The sequence below is a fragment of the Sceloporus undulatus genome, chromosome 1, assembly GCF_019175285.1.
Source record: "Sceloporus undulatus isolate JIND9_A2432 ecotype Alabama chromosome 1, SceUnd_v1.1, whole genome shotgun sequence".
Taxonomy (NCBI): Eukaryota; Metazoa; Chordata; class Lepidosauria; order Squamata; family Phrynosomatidae; genus Sceloporus; species Sceloporus undulatus.
The window spans coordinates 258,611,216-258,631,738 of NC_056522.1; the positions used below are offsets into that span (position 1 = coordinate 258,611,216).

The window sequence follows — 20,523 nt, forward strand, 5'->3', positions numbered from 1 at the left end:
GGCCTCAGAGGGAGAGAATAACCACTGGACCTCATCACCTTTCCCACCACCATTCCCTTCTCCTTTTGTGTTGTGTCTTTTAGATTGTAAGCCTGAGGGCAGGGAACCGTCTAATTAAAAATAATAATTGTAAGCTGCTCCGATAGCCTTTAGGGCTGAAGGGTGGGGTAGAAATACCATAAATAAATAAATAAATAGTATGTATGTATGTATGTATGTCAAATTTCTGTCAGGACATTCCTCATAGTAGATGCCATCATCCTTAAAACCCCACTTAATATCCTGTTACAAATGACTGGAGCATACTTTAGAAGCATGTGGCACTTACAAAAAGGATATCTCTAGATGACCTCAGAGACCAAATGGATTTGTAAACAAGAAGGTAATCTCTCAGGTAACCAAATCCTAAATTGTTAGGGCTTTAGGGATTAAAACAAAACCTGAAACCTGGCAAAGTAGCAAATAGGCAGCCATTGCATTTTTCTCAGCAGAGCTCTTGTGTGCTGAAGCATTCTGTGTTACTTGCAGACCAGCCTTAAGTGCAGCCACATAGACTGCAGTAAAGATGGGTAGATGGGGTCACAAGGAATGTTGATTAGGATATAAAAGAGTGATTACAATGTTTAGAAACACAACAGAAATATGTAATTCAAGCTTGTTAAACCCGGTAGTACCAAAATTAACTTACTTAATTATAGAATGAAACTTTCATATTCAGGTTCTATAGAGAAGGAGAGACAATCAGATGTATTGAGCAACATGAAAGCCTAAACCTCAAGAAAAGGTGAAATGACCAGAGATCCATAGATACAATGTCCAGGTTGTAATTAGTGACTGGATATTGAATTTTGGTTACTTAAGCCAGTAAACCAGTACTTAGTACATTTTTAAAAAGAAAAAAAGAAACATGGCTTAGGACTCAGTGCAAATTTTTTCAGAATGGTGTCTGGTTCTTCTATTTTTTATTGTTATTTATTATGATATTTATACCCCGCTCTTCAGCCCTAAAGGCTATCAGAGCGGCTTGCAATTATTATTTTTAATTAGACAGTTCCCTGTCCTCAGGCTTGCAATCTAAAAAGACACGACACAAAAGGAGTAGGGAATGGTGGTGGGGAAGGGGATCAGTTTCAGCAGTTCTTCTCTCCCACTGAGGCCTGGCTGATGGCAGATGGACTGGAGAGAGGGCTCTTTTTCTTACGGACAGGCCTGATGGTGCTGGGCCTGCCTTTTCACTCCCTCCCAGGCCAGATGGAGCCAGATGCCATTGAGGGAGGGCCATTCTTAAGGATAGACCTGATGGCGCTGAGCCTGTCTTTTCACTCCCTCCCAAATTGGATGGAGACAGATGCCAGAGACAGATGTGTAGAGCTGGAATATAGCATCAGTTGAAGGGAAGAGTTACTACACTACTCCCACCTGCCCACGTTATTGTTTCTTTCTATTTAAAAAAAATGAAAGTGTATTGTCAGTCAGTGGGTACAGTAGAGATACATTTCTCTATCTCTGCAGTCCAGGAAGCAAGACAGCCTCTTCATTGGCTGCTAGACACATTGCTGTTAAACTCCACCAAAATTTGTGGACATATGAACTGACTAAGGATGTTGAAGGACAGTTTGAGGTGGAGATATGGAACAGTTCTTGATGCATGACTTTGGTGCAAGAGATGAACATTCCATTGACTGCATTAGAATAGCACAGTGCCCTGAACTATATAATGTGAGAATCTGGGAATTGAAAGATATTTTTAAAAATGGGGTTATCTAATTAAATAATTAGATGAGAAACAGCTCCTAATTTTCTCCCATAATTTTCCGTGTGGAGAGAACATAAGGGGTGATCCGAAAAGCACATTTTGTGTGATAAGGACAAGTCACAGTTACATAGAGGCCTGTGTTACATGGGCTTATGCAGAAGGTAAGTGCATGCAGATTATGTGCTAGCTGTACATTTGTGCACAATGTACTGTGTGTGGGTGTTGAGTAGGAGGAGTATATGCTGAGTGTTTGAAAGTGTAGTCATTAGAGAGTCTGTATGCAGTGAGAAAAGCAGTTTAGCTCTGGGTTGCTAAAGGGATGTGTGTGATTTAAATATGGCACAAGATTGCAGACATGTTAAGCTTCCTGTATCTTGCCATATTCTTTCTGTTGTCATGTTTTCAGATTGTGTGTGATCATATTGATTTGCTTCTCTGCTTCACAAGTGAATACTGAGCTGGTGCATAGCTTTAAGTGCACAGAACAGTAAGGTTCTGATCATATTTCTTTTCAAAAAATATATCTTCTGCATTTTAAATAAATCCTTTAATTTAAGGTACTGTATTAGAAAATGCTGTGTTCGCTATACATACAAAATCCAGGAAACATCAATACTGTACCTTCATTAGCCAACCAAAATGCACAAAATATATGATGCAAGTTTTCAGAGCTCAACTGGCTTCTTCATCAGGCAAAGGTTTTAACAATCAAACAGGAGAAAGAGGAAAAAAAATGATAATGTTGGACGCATATGCCTACATTTCATCAAGATGTTATAGTTGTTCTAAGATGGCACGGACAGATATCGATGCAGGCAGAGCCCATGGACATTCAGTTTAATTTCCTGGAGTTTACTCTTTGTCTCCTAGAAACAGCAAAGCCAAGGAGGAGTAATGGCAAGTCCCAGAGCTTCAGATGGGAAGTAATAGTAGTAAGCAGCAGATAGAAGAAAGTCAGAGAAAGGAACTGCAGGACTTGGGATAGCTCCCAATGAGCACAGCTATTGCTCTGAGAAAAATAAGAACTTAATTGACATCTTAAAAGGCATTACTGGTGAGGTGGAAAGATCCTAAATGAGCAAAGCTCTTGCAGGAGCCTTGATGTCAGCTACCTCTGACAGGCTTCTGCGTCCACCTTCTGTTCTCTTGGGAAAGTTTCACTGTACTCGCACAGTCTGCTTACATGAAAAGTCTGACTTCCTAGTAGGTGCATAATGCTTTCTCTTCCTCCATGTAGTCTGTATGAATTCTCCATCAGATTATGCCCAGAGCATACTTGAAGATCATGGAAATGCTGAGCCAGGCTCCTCTACCTTTTATAACATGCCTGTATTGGAGTAGATCTTTAGGTAAGATCAGTTGTTGTAGGTGTTTAGTACCTGTTTGACTTATGAGATCTGCACTGTGGTGTGTTTATGAAATGGTCTGCTTTGGAGTTTGGGTGGTTGCACAGTTATGATATATGAGTCTGGAAAACCTTTTAACATCCTGATGGTTTTGACTGCAACTCCCAAATCTCTCTACATTGGCAAGGGTTCTCAGAACTGAGGTCTAAAACATCTAGTGGGCCAAAGGTTCCCTACCCCATTATATACAATGCCATTCCTGAATAAAGAGGAGGAATTTCTTAAATTTCCTTTCCAGCTTAATGGCATGTAGTCCAAGCATTGCAAATTGTGAATGGCTGGGCTAACATACGTATCCTAGAATAAATACAGAGCTGGCAGTCAGAGTTCTGCCGATCTGCTATTAACAACTCTTTAGTGCTGTGTGCGCGTGCGTGCGTGTGCCTTCACGTTCCTGTCAAGTTATGGCGATCTCATGAATTTCATACGGTTTTCTTAGACAAGGAATATTCAGAGATGGTTTTGCCAGTTCCTTCCTGTGAAATATAACCTACAGCATCTGATATCCTTTGGTCGTCTCCTATCCAAGTACTAACCAAGGTACTAACTAAGACTGGTTCTGGTGCCTTTAGAATATTTAGGCTATAATAGCTATACATTTCCACAAATAGTTAACAAGGGGAAACTGCCAAATGTGCAGCCAATATGAACAGGTTTTATTGTTTGAATTTGGTTTATTTTCCCTCCTTTCTCCAAGCTCATTAGGAAACTGCATGCATTGTAGAGACAGGACTGTTCTAGTCTGTTGAGTGGGAAGCTATCCAGATGAGTTCGGTTGTTAAGTTACCAAAGGAGCTCTTTGACAAACAAACTGAGGATTGTTGATGTATTATGATATTCTGGAATGAAAGCAACAGTAGAAGGTATAAAACTACAGAGAGAAAGAGGCATCAGAAATGGAAACTGAAACTAGAAGGGGTAGCTTAGATGATAAAAGAGCTTAGGTGATAAAAGAAATACAGTTGGCCCTCCGTTTTCACGGGGGATCCATTCTGGACCCTCCTGCGGGAAAACACACATATGCAAGCCTCATAGGCTTGAATGGGGTGGGGTGCACATGCTATTGGAAATAGCAGAGGTCGCCCTTCTGTGGATATTTGAGGGCATGGATCCCAGATCTGCAAGTTAGGAGGGCCGACTGTATCATTAAAATAGGTGAAGTTGTGGAGAAAAAGGAATAACAGTAAAGAAATGTGTTAAATTAAAAAAGAAGTTTTTATAGTTTGTATGTAAATGGAATAATTCTGCATTTAGGAAAATACGTGTGTCAGTCTGTGAGGGACTCCAAGTGGGAGATGTGAGCTCATCTCCTAACCCTGGCACACTAGTTAAAACAGGGTCTGTATTAAGTGGTAGAACCTGTACTTTTGCATGCTTGAGTTCCTTCATTCATTCTCTGCCGTCTCAGTTAAAAGGATCAAGTACTAGGCAATCAGAGCCTGCCTGAGACAGACCCTGGAGAGTTGCTGCCAGAGTAGATAATGTACAGTTTCCTCTGTGTGCCTGTGTAAAACCACGCATGAAATCTATATGTATAGACAATGTGATGGGCCCCGAGTGTTTGACTTGTGTTGAAGAATTGCCAGCATTTAAACAAGCTTCATGAGATGGAGTACTGTACTCCTACACCCAGCTTTCAAGCATGCTATTTATAGCATCAGTAGAATGACATGGAATAGTTAGCTGAAACTGTCATTTTATATGGAGACCAAATATTGTCTTCTGATTTTCACTTTAATTAGTGAATTACTTTAAGAAGCTCAACCAGATGTTATTGGAAGTTTCAGCTGGAAAATAAGCTTTCTACATGCTGGGATGAAAATTTCTCAGGTTTTGTCTGTCCTGCACCTATCTTCAAAGACAGCATGCATAGCAAAGAGCAACATCCATTAAATACTGCTCTAGTTGGAGGTGAACCTTTGTTTCCCAACATCTCTAACTAAATTCAAAGTATTTCCTTTGTTCTTAATCATGTTTCATGATCTTTGCCAAAAAAGAAGCTAAAATCACTTTGATTGTTTAAATGATCAAGTGAGAACTTATTTGCTAATGTGAAACAATCTCACAGTGCATATTGAGTAGAATCATAGAATCATAGAGTTGGAAGAGACCGCACGGGCCATCCAGTCCAGCCCCCTACCATGCAGGAAATCCAAATCAAAGCATCCCCAACAGATGGCCATCTAGCCTCTGCTTAAAGACCTCCAAGGAAGGAGACTCCACTACACTCCGAGGGAGTGTGTTCCACTGTCGAACAGCCCTTACTCTCAGGAAGTTCTTCCTAATGTTGAGGTGGAATCTCTTTTCCTGTAGCTTGCATCCATTGTTCCAGGTCCTGTTCTCTGGAGCAGCAGAAAACAAGCTTGCTCCCTCCTCAACATGACATCCCTTCAAATATTTAAATAGGGCTATCATATCACCTCTTAACCTTCTCTTCTCCAGGCTAAACATCCCCAACTTCCTAAGTTGTTCCTCATAGGGCATGGTTTCCAGACCTTTCACCATTTTAGTCGCCCTCCTCTGGACATGCTCCAGTTTCTCAATGTCCTTTTTGAATTGTGGTGCCCAGAACTGGACACAATATTCCAGGTGGGGCCTGACCAGAGCAGAATACAGTGGCACTACAGTGGTGCCTCGGGTTACGAAATTAATTCGTTCCGCGGCTAATTTCGTAACCCGAAAAACCTTCGTAACCCGAATTGCCATAGGCGCTAATGGGGAAAAAAGCCGCGGCTCTGCCGCGGCTCCATTTAAAACAGCGCCGGAGTTTTTTCGTAACCCGAAAAAACTTTCGTAACCCGAAACAATAAATCCCTATGGGATTTTTTCGTATCCCGAAAAATTCGTAACCTGGGTATTTCGTATCCCGAGGTACCACTGTATTACTTCTCTTGATCTAGACACTGTACTTTTATTGATGCAGCCTAAAACTGCATTGGCCTTTTTAGCTGCCACATCGCACTATTCACTCATGTTCAAGTTGTGGTCTACTTGGACTCCCAGATCCCTTTCACATGTAGTTTCATTCAGCCAGGTGTCCCCCATCCTATATCTGTGCATTCTATTTTTCTGCCCTCAGTACCTTACATTTCTCCATGTTGAATTTCATTTTGTTAGCGTTGGCCCAGCTTTATAGTCTATTCAGGTCATTTTGAATTTTGATCCTGTCCTCTGTAGTATTAGCTATTCCTCCTAATTTGGTGTCATCTGCAAATTTGATAAGTATGATCCCAATTCTGTCATCCAGGTCATTGATAAAGATGTTGAATAACACTGGGCCCAGGACAGAGCCCTGGTCACTTCCCTCCAGGATGAAAAGGTGCCATTGTTGAGCACCCTTTGGGTTCAGCCGGTCAACCAATTACAAATCCATGTAACAGTTACTTTGTCTAGCCCACATTTTACAAGCTTATTTGCAAGAATGTCATGGGAAACCTTGTCAAAGGCCTTACTGAAATCAAGATATACTATATCCACAGCATTCCCTTCATGTACCAAGCTCATAATTTTATCAAAGAAAGAGATTAGATTTGTCTGGCATGACTTGTTTCTCTGAAACCCATGTTGACTTTTTGTGATTATGGCATTGCCTTCTAGATGTTCACAGTCTCTCTGTTTAATGATCTGCTCCAGAATCTTTCCTGGTATTAATGTCAGACTAACTGGACGATAATTGTTGGGATCCTCTTTTTTCCTCTTTTTGAAGATGGAAATGTTTGCCCTCCTCCAGTCTGCTGGGATTTCTCCTGTTTTCCAGGAGTTTTCAAATATGATTGCCAATGGCTCCGATATTACATTTGCCAGTTCTTTTAGTACCCTTGGATGTAGTTCATCTGGTCCTGGAGACTTAAATTCATTTAGATTAACAAGGTATTCCTCTACTATCTCTTTACTTATTCTGTGCTGAAATTCCCCTATTCTGTCCTCTGCTCCATTATCCTCAGGTTGAGCACCCTTTTCCTTTTCTGAGAAGACTGAGGCAAAGAAGGTGTTGAGTAATTCTGCCTTTTCTCTGTCTTCTGTTAGCATTTTGCCATCTTCTCCACTCAGTGGCCCTACCGTTTCCTTCTTCTTCCTTTTGCTGCGGACATATCAAAAAAATCCCTTTTTATTCTTTTTAACCTCTCTAACAAGCCTGAGTTCATTCTGCGCTTTAGCTTTTCAGACTTTACCCCTACACATGCCTGCTATTTCTTTGAATTCCTTTTTTGTGATTTCCCCCTTTTTCCATTTCTTGTACATGTTAAATTTCAAACTTAGCTCAGTTGAAAGTTGCTTAGTCATCCATCCTGGTTTCTTGAGACATCTCCCATTTTTCTTTCTCACTGGAACTGTTTGAAATTGTGCCTTCAGTATCTTCCTTTTGAGAAACTCCCATCCGTCCTGAACTCCTTTATCTTTTAGTATTTCTGACCACGGGATCACCCTCAATACTTCTCTAAGTTTACTGAAATCCACTCTCCTAAAGTCTAGGATGCGTGTCTGACTATGCCTGGCTTCTCCTTTCCATTGTATAACAAACTCCAGGAGAACATGGTCACTTCCACCTAATGATCCCACCCCTTGCACCCCATTAACCAAGTCATCCTTGTTGGTTAGGATCAGATCTAGAATAGCTGACCCCTTATTGCCTCTTCCACCTTTTGGACCATGAAATTGTCTCCAAGACCAGTGAGGAATTTGCAAGACCTTGAGGATTTTGCTGAGTTTGACTTCCAGCAAATATCAGGGTAGTTGAAGTCGCCCATCACTACTACATCTCTCTTTTCTGACTGTGTGGTCATCTGTTCTAGAAAGATATCATCCAATTCCTCAGTCTGACTTGGGGGTCTGTAGTAGACTCCCACCGTAACATCCTTGTTGTTTCCCTCCCCTTTAATTTTTATCCAGATGCTCTCCACCTGGCTTCCATGATTGATGTCCTGGATCTCTTCACTGGTGTAAATATCTCTGACATATAGTGCTATTCCTCCTCCTTTCCTGTTTGACCTATTTCTCTTAAAAAGGTTATACCCCTCTATTTCCACATTCCAATCATGAGACTCATCCCACCAGATTTCAATGATGCCCATTATATCATATTTGCTTTGTTGTACTAGGAGTTCAAGTTCATCTTGCTTATTTCCCATGCTCTGTGCATTAGTGTAGAGACATCGCTGCTTGTGCAAGTTTTTTTTGCCTCCCACTGTTGGGTCCTTACACTTTTTTTCTTGTTTCCTCTATGTCTGTTTGACTATTTTCTCCAGCCCTTTCGCCTTCCTTAATATTGTCTCCCTTCCCCTCGGAACTCAGTTTAAAGCCCTCCTGATCAAGTTCTTGAGACTGTTGGCAAAAACATTTCTTCCAACCGGCGTGAGATGCAACCCATCTGTTGCAAGAAGTCCCTCCTCATGGAACCGCAGCCCATGATCAAAGAATCCAAATCGTTCTCGGCAGCACCATCTGCGAAGCCAGTTGTTCACATCCGCTATTTTCCTCTCCCTTCCTGGACTGTGCCCTTCAACTGGCAGAAGAGACGAGAGGACAACCTGTGCATCCATTCCTTTCAGCTTCCTACCAAGCGCCTCGTAATCCCTTTTGATGTTCTGCAGGCTGTGTCTTGCAGTATCATTGGTTCCCACGTGGAACAAAAGGAAGGGGTATTGGTCAGTAGGCTTGACCAGTCTTGTCAGCCTCTCTGTCACATCACGGATCTTTGCCCCTGGGAGACAACACACCTCTCGAGACATCTTGTCAGGCCTACAAATCACTGCTTCTGTACCCCTCACAGTACACAGCCAACAAACCAATTGCATATAATTAATGGGCCTGTATGCATAGGTCCAAAGGCCCGTGTTCCCCCTGGCTTGGTGTCATCCTGTCAAGACAATGCAGGCCATTAGCACCAGGCTGATATCAGCCAGTCTGATCCAGAGGTCCTAGACCAATAATGGCCCGAAAGGGCCTTAATCTGGCCCAGAAACACTGGTTCTTTGCTGCTGCGTTTCCAAGAAAATCTGTGGTGACAGCTGACAAACCAAATGGCCCCACATGCCCTTTACCTACTGCCACTGTAGCATCTTCTCTTAAGGTTGCCAGGCCTCTGACCTTGGAAGGGGTATCTGGACAAGTGCGTATAGCCAGGTGCCCTTATGGGTTATGTCGGTAGTCTTCAGAGAAGATGCAGAGGCAATAGCAGGTAAGGGGTGTACAGCAGCAGCAGGTCCATGGCTTGACAGGGGTGGGCATGTGAATACCTGCCTGTCACCATGTTGGATCAGAACCATGGACAGGATACCATGGGCAGGATACCCATGTGCTCAGGCCGAATACATACATACACATTTGTTTCTATGCATTTTGGTCAGGCGATACTAAATCTTACTGTTTCTCATTTATCTTGCAGTATAAGTAAGACCTTTGTCAAGAAAAACAATGGCAGGTTGTAACAATTCTGTACTGCAATCTTTTGGTGAATGTGAAATGACTTCTTATTTTCTTTGAATTAGACCCAACGTAGACTGTTCTGTTTGCGTCAGGGACAAATGTTACCTCACATCCAGAACAATGTTAAACTCCTGTTTGGGTGCAGATGTCAATAGGTTTGCATTGTACTTGGTGTTGCTGTGCACGTGCCCTTTCTGAAGTACAGTGTTTATTACTTGAGCCTACAACCCTTGCTTCCTCATTGCTCTGTTAAGAACTTTGGAGCGAAACCATATTCCCTATGATACTGGTATGCAGCTTAGATTAGGATAGATCTGAAAGAAACAACCTTTTAAAAACATTGTCCCACAGAATTTGGGACAGACTGAAACAGAACTTTACAAAATATTGATACATAAAATCAAATTCTTGGCTACAAGAAAGTCTAAAAGACTAGACTTGGACGTGAATTTAATTAGGAAAGGAAGACAATTATTGGTTGCACTCAAAGTTCTAAATAGATAATAATGTTTTTGTCTTTGTTTAAAGCCATATATGCAAGCATCTTAGGGCAATATGCAATACTACCAGTTTAAATAGTTGAAAACAGTAAAAATAATTCAACCAGACTAAAAGTGTATTAAACAGTTCAGCAAGTTAAAGCAAGACCAACACAGAGATTAACACGTAAATCTCTTCCTCTCCACCAAGGACCACACAGTATATATATTGCCATATTTCTACTTGGTACCTGAATGGCATCAGTGTTGGTGCCAGTGAGACTTTAAACAGAGAGTATTCCAAGGCAGGGTGTCACATCTGAGAAGGCCCTCTCCCTCATCCTCCCACAATGCATTGTCCCCAGTGATGAGACACAATGAAGGATCTTTCAGTAGACCTAAGTCATCAGGCTGTCATATAGAGAAGGATGTTCCTTCAGATGTTGAAGTCCCAAGCCACTTAAGGCTTTAAATTGGATAATAACCTGTTTTGGAATGAATTTCCACTTATGATGGTGTTGAATAAGAGGTGGTTTACATTCCAGGTTGGCAACTATTTTATTGGGTAGGACAGGTTGTTTCACATTGAATATGACACATTGAATATGGAGTGACCAGGTAATCACAGGACAATGTAAAGAACATAAGGAGAAATGTATTTAAAGTGAGAGTGTACCCTGGGTCCACTGGACTATTGTAAATCTTGTGCAGTGTTAAGGTGCACATCTCTCTAGGTTGGAGCAGCATGCATGCATCTTATACCCTCCTTTGGGTATAGTCTGTTAAGTTCTTTAACTGAAGTGAGAACATATGAAGTAATACACATAGAAATGTGCATAGAAATAACCCTTTAAATTATTCCCAAAATGACCTTTGAAGAAATTTTCAGCCCTTTGTTAAGAAGTGTCACTTCGTGGCCGTGTGAATTTAGAATTGGAAGCTTGCTTCATTTATTTAAAATTAATCATGAAAACAATGTAGCACTGCTTTCATAAAAAATATGAGCAGTGACTAAGCTGAGTGTTGAATGTATAACTTACTTGAGAATTAGTCCTGTTCAATTCTGTGGAACACGCTTCAGAACGCATACAGTGGGGTGGGCAACTGTGACCCTCCAGATATATTTGGACTGCAACTTCTAACTTCCCCCACAGGCCTCCCTATCTCACAGTACACCAAAATACCTCTCATTTTGCTGTAAATTCTTCTTGAAATGGTGACTGGATGTGACATTGTGTCACTTCTGGTCATCATTTTTGAGAGAGACTGACACAAAAATGGATGTATTTGGGGTGGGGTGGGTTCTGGGAGGTATTTCCTTGCATTTTACACATTTGAGACACTTTCAGAATGGTTTTCAGGCAAAAAGTGCCTAAGGATCATGCCAATCACCTCCCCCAAATGGGAGGGTTGTGGGCTTTGTGGGACTGGCAGGTGGGCTTAGGGGACCACAATAGTGTCTCCTAAGCTTTGTGGTCTACATGGAGCTGCAGGTCACAGTTGCACCACCCCAGCATAGCCAATAAAGGATTGTGGTAGTTGTTATCCAGAACATCTAGAGAGCTGCAATTGCCCATTCTCCATAGTTTTTCATACATTTTAAGCCGACTGTCTAATTTTTTTTACCTGACATCTATTTGTAAGTATTCCAGCATTTATGCCATTCTTTTGCAAGTAAATGATATCACTTAAAGCCCTGCTGTCTGGTAGTTATTCTGACTTAGTCTGTTTTTGAGAATAAAGCACTTATAACATTCAGTTCAAATATAAAATAGCTGTGAGGCATTATAGTCTACTGTAAGTGTAAGGAATTCATGAAGTATAAATTCATTGAGAGGAAGGGGTATGTTCTGGCAAATTAAAGGAACACAATGCCACTAAATGTGTCAGCTTATGTATACATTCATATGTACCATACATATGAAAATGGGCTTATATCTGTAAGAAAAGAGAACAGCAGGCACAGCCTACAAAATAATTTTGAAGTAGTTGTAACTGCATTGTGTTTTTAAAAGTTCAAGAGAAAAGGTTGGTAAGTAGGCTGACATTCTTTCTCTGATGGGCTGTGAAGGATGGACCAGGTTGGTGAAGAGAAAAAAATACATCAAGATGCTTCCTTCTAAAATTATTTAAGTTTGGTTATTGAAGCTGAAGGAAGAATAGGAATCACAAGTTAGAAACATTTACTAATGTATTTGTGTGCTTTCATTGTCTAAAACAGAACTTCCATATTGTTGTTGTTGTTTATTTCATATCCTTCTTTTCCCCCAATATAAGGACTCAAGGTGGCTAACAACAAATTTAAAACAGTACAAGTTAAAAACAATACAAATGCATTAAAATGTAGATAGAAAGTTCAGTGTGTTATGAACAAATGTAAGAATAAGAATCCCATGCTGCTTATGCTTCCTATTCTCCAAATGCCTTTACTGTCTGAAGACACTTCCAGGAATATAAACAGTCCCCGCTCCTTACACCTCCCATCTCCCCAACCCTTCCTCACATTTTTGGACCTGTCTTTATGCCCTGCTTAACTTCTTGATTTTCCACTTCATTTATTAACATTTCATATGGTTTGAGGAAATCCTTTATGAGTGGGGTTACAAAGCAATACTTGGGGTAGAAAATACTTTGGGAGCATATTCATATATCTCAATATTACTTGTGTTCTGTGTGTAACGGCCTTTGCTTACCTGTTTATTTGCATCTTCTGCACTTTACAAATAGTGTGATAAGTTTATTTTGCTATAAAAATGAATACACACACATAATGTATTTTCTAGTGTATAAGACTACTTTTTAATGCAGGAAAATCTTCTCAAAAGTCAGGGGTTGTCTTATACGCTGGGTGTTGTCTTATAGGGCAGGTGCTGAAACCTCCAAGCCAGACTAGAGAATCTGCAGTCGCCGCATATGGTGGGGGAGGTCAAAAACGTCCGCGGCTGCATCCCCACTGTATGCGGCGACCGCTGTACAAGTACGGTAGAAGAAAATCCACTCACTAAGATTCATGGAAAGAAGTGACTTAACGCGGTCCTCATAACAAGGTGAGGTTGCCTCACTGGAAAGGTATAAGTGAAGGGCGGACCAAGCTGCAGACGTCCGGGATGCCTGGGGTATGGGGAAAAGAGCTGTGTTTGCACTACTGCTCTGATAGTCTTGGAGTCAGGGAGGGCTGGGCAGGCAGGGAGAGCTGACCAATCCAAGCAGGCTTTGTATAAAACAGGTTTTCCTGCTAAGTACCTGCATGTCATAAGCACTGGAATTAAAATTACCATATTGAAATCAAATCTAATGTTTTTAAATTTTTTATTTGGTGTGCATTGGAAGAGGGGTAGTCTTATACGGCAAGTATATACCAAACTCTATATTTTAACTGGAAAAGTTCGGGGTCATCTTATACGCCGGAAAATATGGTATATATAGAAATTAGATATTAACTCGCTGTCCTTGCTTTAGAAGCAGAAACTGACATTGTGGAAATGAAAAGATGCTGTTCATAGGGTATGGTAAACTTTTGGTTAACACTAAAAAGAACCTTTCTTTGCTGTAATTTATTTATGAATAAATGTAGAAAGTGGATGATTGCCCGTATGGGCATTTGCTGGATAGTACAGAACTCTAATAAGTATTGCAGGAATCTTTTTGTTAAGGCTGATTATGGAAATTTATGGGGCTCCAGTTCCCCTCTAAAACGCAGGGACTGGATTGTTATACAACAAAAAGTGGCTCCCTTTTATTATATAACAGTGCAGTTATATGGAGAGATTTTTAGCCAACTCCAGAAATTTCTGCTATTGAAACACTGAAAGTATAGTCCCTGAAGAAGGCCATTCAATATTATAAAGACCAAAAGACATTGGGCTCATTACAGAACAATCTCTTTAAAGAATAAAATACAACCATCAATAAGCACATGAAGATTTCTTTCTTCTTTTGCTTCTGCATCTAATACGTGCTTTCCAGTACTGCTTTGTGCTATTTCAGTCTTTGCCAGCCTGGCAATAATGGCTAGTTGTTAGGTGAATGGTAGTCCTATGCATTTGGTGCTGTATAGTTACAACTGTGTGCTGTGTGAGGAAACTCTGCTTCTACATTGAATCATCTTCCATTCAGCTTCATCTGATGACTCCAGGTATGAGCATTATGAGCAAATATCATCCCATCCACTTTCTCAGTATTTTTATACACTTCATCATGTCCTTCTCCCTTACTAGCCCCCCTTTCTACTCTTAAGAGCCTTGAACACATAGTACAGTAATTCTCACATACATGGGTAATTGTTTCAGTCTCTTTACCACTTGGCGTCTTTTTTGTACCTTCTTGAGCTCTACAGTATCTATTTCTCCTCCATTTGGAAAGATCCTTATGGCATTCTTTGCTGCTCCTTTCCATTTAAACTGCCTAAATAATTTAGTGTCACTAGCAAACATATTTTCTTTATTGCTCACCGTTAACAACAGATCATTTACAGTGAGTTCATTATTACAGTTCTCAGAATTTGTTGTGTGCCTTCAAGTTGTTTCCAACTTATGGTAACTCTGTCACAGGATGTTCTTGGCAAGATTTGTTACAGGAGGTTTGCCATTGCCTTCCTCAGAGGCTGAGAGAATGTGACTTGACCAAGGTCACCCAATGGGTTTCATGGCCAAGCAGGAACTCAAACTCTGCTCTCCAGTGTTGTAAACTAAGACTCAAACCACTACGCCACCCTGGTTCTCATAATACCAATGCTCTCATTGATTTGAATGAGTCAAAAATGACCCATTCCTGCCCATTTTAGCTCCCTCACCTGTAATATTGCTATATTTATGAGTTTCATTTCCTTTTTTTACTATTTGTAGCTTTCCCCTGGCTCATGCTTCTCATGAACACAGAGGGACTAGAAAAACTGAACCTAGACAACAAAGAAATCAAAATAGTTACTTGGGCCGGTTACAGACCGGCACTTGGGACGTCCACAGGACGTCCCATTTTAAAAAAGGGGCGTCTCTTCTAGACGCCCCTGGCTCTAATACGGACTCTGTCCGTACAATATGGCGCCGGCCGTTCCACACGGCTGGCACCATCTTTACGTATCGGACGCTATGCGTCTGAACGTGTCGCGGCGTCTGTGACGTCGCGAATGCGCCCCTGGCGCCTCGCAACATCACAGAGGCGCCGCAATAAGAAGCTCCATTTTGGAGCTTCTTTTTTGGTCCGTGCGGGAGCCGCGCGGTGTGGCTGCTGCAGCTCCCACATGGAGCAAACGGCGGCGGCGACAGACCGCCTCAAAGCGGCAGTTTATAACCCGCCAGAGTTTCCTCACCTTGGATCAAACTTTGATCAGAATGGAGACTGCAGTCAAGAAATCAGAAGACTAGCGATGGGAAGGGCACTTATGAAAGAACTAGACAAGATCTTGAAGACTAAAGATATGCAACTAACCATTAAAGTTGGGATCATCCAAATCGTATTCTCCATCACCATGTACAGATGCTAGAGCTGGACAATGAAGAAAGCTGATAAGAAAAAAAATCAACTCATTTGAGATGTGGTGCTGGAGAAGAGAGATGAGGATACTGTGGACAGCCCAAATGATAAACAAATGGGTCCTAGAACAGATCAACCTTAACTGTCCCTGGAAGCTAAGATGATGAAAATGAGGCTGCTTTGCTTTGGTCACATCATGAGAAGGCATGGCTCATTAGAAAATACAATAATGCTAGGAAATGTAGCTAGACAATAGTAAGAGAAGAAAACTGAATGCCAGATGGATAGACTCAATCAGAGAAGTCACAGGCCTGAATTTACTGGACCTGAGCAGAGCAGTGGAGGACAGAGAATCTTGGTGATGTCTCACCCACAGGGTCTCCATGAGCTGGAGTCATCTTGAGGGCAATTAACAACAACTCATTGAAATTAGAGGTCTACACATAATTGTTTTCTCTAGAAAAGTGGTGGGGGTATATGTCACCCTGCCAGTGTTTGGGGCTGTAACTCCCCTTAGCCAAGGTGCTACTGAGTTGTAAGGATTGGTAGGAATTTCAATCCAGCAAAACATCCCCCCTTCTGGCTTTAGATGAAAATGCCAAATACCTCCAAAACGTGTTCTTTCTTGAATTTGAGCTTAATTTAAGCATTACTAATCTCAGTGTGTTTATTCTTCCTTTTCCAGATGACAGTGGGAGTTAACTTGCTGTAGCTAGTTCAGTGAGGTTTATTGCCAGTGGTCTACTGCTAATATTATAACAAAAAATCCTTTCCTCCCTCCCTGCCTTCCTTTTTGTTGGATTCATTTTGTTTTCAGCAAGAAAAGTAAGTGGGACAGGGCTTCTGATATTTGATTTCCAGTTTCAAGAAATGTTTCCTCAAAAGTACAGTAGAGAGTGCAGACAACACCCTTGGCAAACAAATCTATTAAGTGAGCTTGCAGGATATGTTTATTAGTTTTATTTTTGAAAATTATGTTAAGGATATTGATTGTACAGTTTGTATAATTTGCAGAGGCTATTCAAGATATTATTGGTGGGTGTGTATCTGGGCATGTCCTCTCACAGAAGATAGTTTTTAAAATACTTGTTGCTTTGTGCCACCTGGTGTATTTTTTTGATAAATTCAGATGTGAATAAATAAAGGCACCCACTAAAGACAATGATCCTAGTTTTCACAGGAATTTGATAGAACATATAAAATTTCTGCGTAGTCCCTCATCAGTAATGCAGAATTATAGAATGAAAGTTAAATGCCAGAAATGTTAAAGATGAACTGTACTGTTTGGCAGAAGCCTGGCTTGAGGTGAGTTGACCTGTCCTGTGCCTACTCTTTTGGCATGGAAAAGTTTCTTTTGTGCTACAGCACTATTGGCTGTGCTGACCAAGGGATTCTAGTACAAAAGGTAATGTTTCATCCTCTGATGAGAACATGGTCATTGTGAAGACAGCTGTCATGATCACTGTTCAGAGGTAATCCATATTAGTAGGAACCTACAGGGATTTCTGGGGAAGGAAGATTAAGAATAATTTCTTGCTCTTTTACTCACATTGGGTGGATTGTTGGCACTCAATGAAACATTTTTTTCATTGTCAAATTTTCTTGTTCTCCTTGAACTATTATTTTACTCTTCCCAGGCCCAGAGTGTTGTGGCCCTTGAGGTGTAAGTAGAAACAGTGGGTTGTCCCACCCTTCCATTCTCTTTCTGCAAGATTAAAGCATTTCTACCTAACCTACCCTACCTTCCTTCCCCATTATCCTTTAGGTCTGCAGGATAACTACATGAGGACACCCAGTTTAAGAAACAGAAATTTGTAGTCAGATATTTCCTCACAAAGTCATCTTCTGAAGAATCCCCTGTGGTAATTCAAGATCCAACCTGTCTGTTTCCTACCCATCGGGGAATAAGGCTGCATTTTTAGGAGAGGGTAGACTGACTACCTCCTTGTTGATCACATGTATGGGTGCCCTGGTCTGACCTCAGTAGAAGTAGCAGTGACAACCAGGCTCTCACAGACAGTTGCTTGACTGATGAGGCAGTGGCAGTGATGGCACACTAGGGACATAGGGACGGGCCAGTGGAGTTGATGCAGTGTTGGCCCAGCTGGCCCGTGTGTACAGTGATGTGATGTCACACCAGATTCTGCCTGGTGTATGTGATCGCCATCATGGTCAGTCCAGGGCATAATGCTCCAGGACTGGCCCTGGATTAAGCAGCCAGCGTAGCTGGACTATGAATTTTCCAACTGCAACACAAGAATAATTTCTGTTAATGTTTAGCTTTACAACTCTACTCTGGTCCCTCCTAAAGGTATCACTACTTGTTGTAAGCAAACACAGCAGGGGAGTGATATGAGACACCATACCACTTTGTTCCACAGGGTCATTCCTTCACTGTTCTGTGATATACTTTCCTAGATTCAGTGGTACTTTCTTTCCGCAAGCAGCAATAGCAATAGGTTGTAAAGACCCTTCTAAACAAGCTGAAGACATTTCCTAAAGATGAAGTCACATCCTTCAAGAAAGAACAATCTCCAGATTGTGGAGATGCACGTTCTGAGACAGAAAAAGCTCTATTCATAGGCTTTAAAATAGCGGCCTCAAGACTGATGATGTTTTATATGTATTCTAATTGCTGATTTCCGTTTGAGTTGGGTATGGTAACTGCATGCCATCTGGTGTACTTGAAAATTCAGGGGAGGGTGCTTTCAGTGACTTTAGTCAGGCTAATATGAATTAAAGTGTTTAGCCATTAGTATTTGTCTGGCATGCTTGTAAGGTGAGGAAAGTGGGCACAGAATGGACGTTCATTTAAAATGAGATCCAGTGCTTTTTGAAACTAGAAAATAAATACATTGTAATCATGTATTTGCAGTATACCAGGCTTTGTATTAGAAAATGATACAGATGTATTGGAATATGTTGAATGAACATGTAAGGTTACAAAATGATACAAATAAAAACAAAAGGAGAAAGCAAAATTATAGAGATAACCAAAATGGATAGAAAAAATCTCTAATGTATAGATTAGGAAGAAAGTTGTTATATGTATGGATATCAGTATACCAGAGAGACTTACAAGAAAGGTCCTATGTAAGAATTCTTTAATAATGAACTAAATGAGGTACATAGGCTCGTTACAGGGCGCTCTGCCACCGCCCCGGTTGCTGCATCCGAGAACCGCAGCGGCCAAACCGCGCGGTTCCTGGGCGCAGCAAGAAAGAAGTGCCAAAATGGCGCTTTCTGCGCCCTGGAAGTGGCGTCACGAGGCGCTAGTTGCACACTCGCGGCGTCACTTACACCATAGTAGTGTACACCTTAGTGTTGCCATAAGTCGTAAATGACTTGAAGGCACACAACACACACAAATATAATACCATTTTTCCAGGGCAGAATTGTGTTGTAGGAATTTTTAAAATGTCCTTTCAGTCCTCCAGCACAAAATTGCTTTTGTAATACAGTGGCTCTTGTTATACACTGGGGTTTGGTTCCAAGATCCCCTGTGTATAACAAAATCTGTGTATGCTCAAGTCCCATTGAATATAATGACAAAGCAAAATGGTGTCCCTTATAAAAAATGGAAAATCAAGCTTTGATATTTTAAATTTATACTTTTTTGAACATTTTCAAACCGTGGATACTTGAATCCGTGTATAAAAAAAATCAGTGTATAAGAAGGGCCGACTGTACATCCCTAATCTATGAAAATTTGTATCTGGTCAATTGAAAGTAATCTTATGAGATGCACACTTGACAAAAGCCTTTCTTTATAAGTTTATTTCTGTAGTGGCTAGAGTATTCAAATTCTTTATGTATAGCTGGAGCTCTAGGAAATGATTGACTAAAAGCTTCATTATAAGGATAGGATTGGAGATAGTTGTCCAGCACCACTCATGCACAGCACTCATTGAGCTTTCCCATCAAAATAATATTGTTGGCCATTGCTGTAGCTAGTAGGTGGACCAACCACAACAGGATTGATAGCCCTGTTAGTTGTAATGCCTTAAAATATGTCACATTCAGCCTAATTTCTTATCTGAAGGTGGAATGGCAAATGAACCAGGAGATCAGATCACTTAAAACCACAGATGTCCTTAACATTATGTCACTTTCTGTTCTTGTGTAATTGTTGGCACTACAGAGGAGCACTGCTTTAGACAAATTGTTTTTTCCCGTGTGCTGTTTTGTAAGAGAATGTGGAAGTACTTTAAAACACAAGAAGCCATGGGTAGGTCTGTTCAGTGGCCTTCATCCAGCTTCGCCTTCCTGAAGGAACTAGTGTCATGTGTGCATAATCTACATCATATAATAACTAATATTATCTTGAGGCTTTAAACATTAAAACCACCAGCCTGCTTCCTCTTCTGAACAGTTAATCAGGAGCATCACATAGTCTGATGCAGTATCCTAGCAGATAAACTGGTGAATGAAACAAATGCACAACAAAGCACTGATGTGTAGTGCATTCTAAAGGTAGCCTAAATCTTGTTAATGAGACAACAGCCTGCTTCTTATCTCAAAAAGATTTCATTTGCATGTGTTTGGATATCATAATAAGCCATGGTACTGTGAACAACTGACTTCACTGTAGCTAAACAGCATAGTAGTGCTTCTAATGGGAGTGGCTAAACAAACTGGACTAAGCAAGACAGAAAAATAACCATTATTGTTGTGTGTTGTTGTGTGCCTTCAAGTTGTTTCTGACTTAAGGCTACCTTATCACAGGGATTTCTTGGCAAATTTGTTCAGAGGGGGTTTGCCCTTGCCTTCTTCTGAGAGAGTGTGACTTGCCCAAATTTATACAATGTTTCCATGGCCAAGAAAGAATTTGAACCATGGTGTTCAGAGTTATAGTTTAACACTCAGTCCACTATACCATGCTGGTATAAATAATAATAATAATAATAATAATAATAATAATAATAATAATAATAATAAGTAGTAGTAGTAGGAACCACAGAGAGACTTATATGTTTGGCTTTTC

General features: G+C 40.8%; 1 protein-coding gene across 5 annotated transcripts in view; it reads left to right on the top strand.

Moving 5' to 3' along the window:
- Positions 1–20,523, top strand: part of DAGLA (diacylglycerol lipase alpha) — a 162,649-nt gene that overhangs the window by 61,004 nt on the left and 81,122 nt on the right. The gene's annotated exons all lie outside the window — the stretch shown is intronic.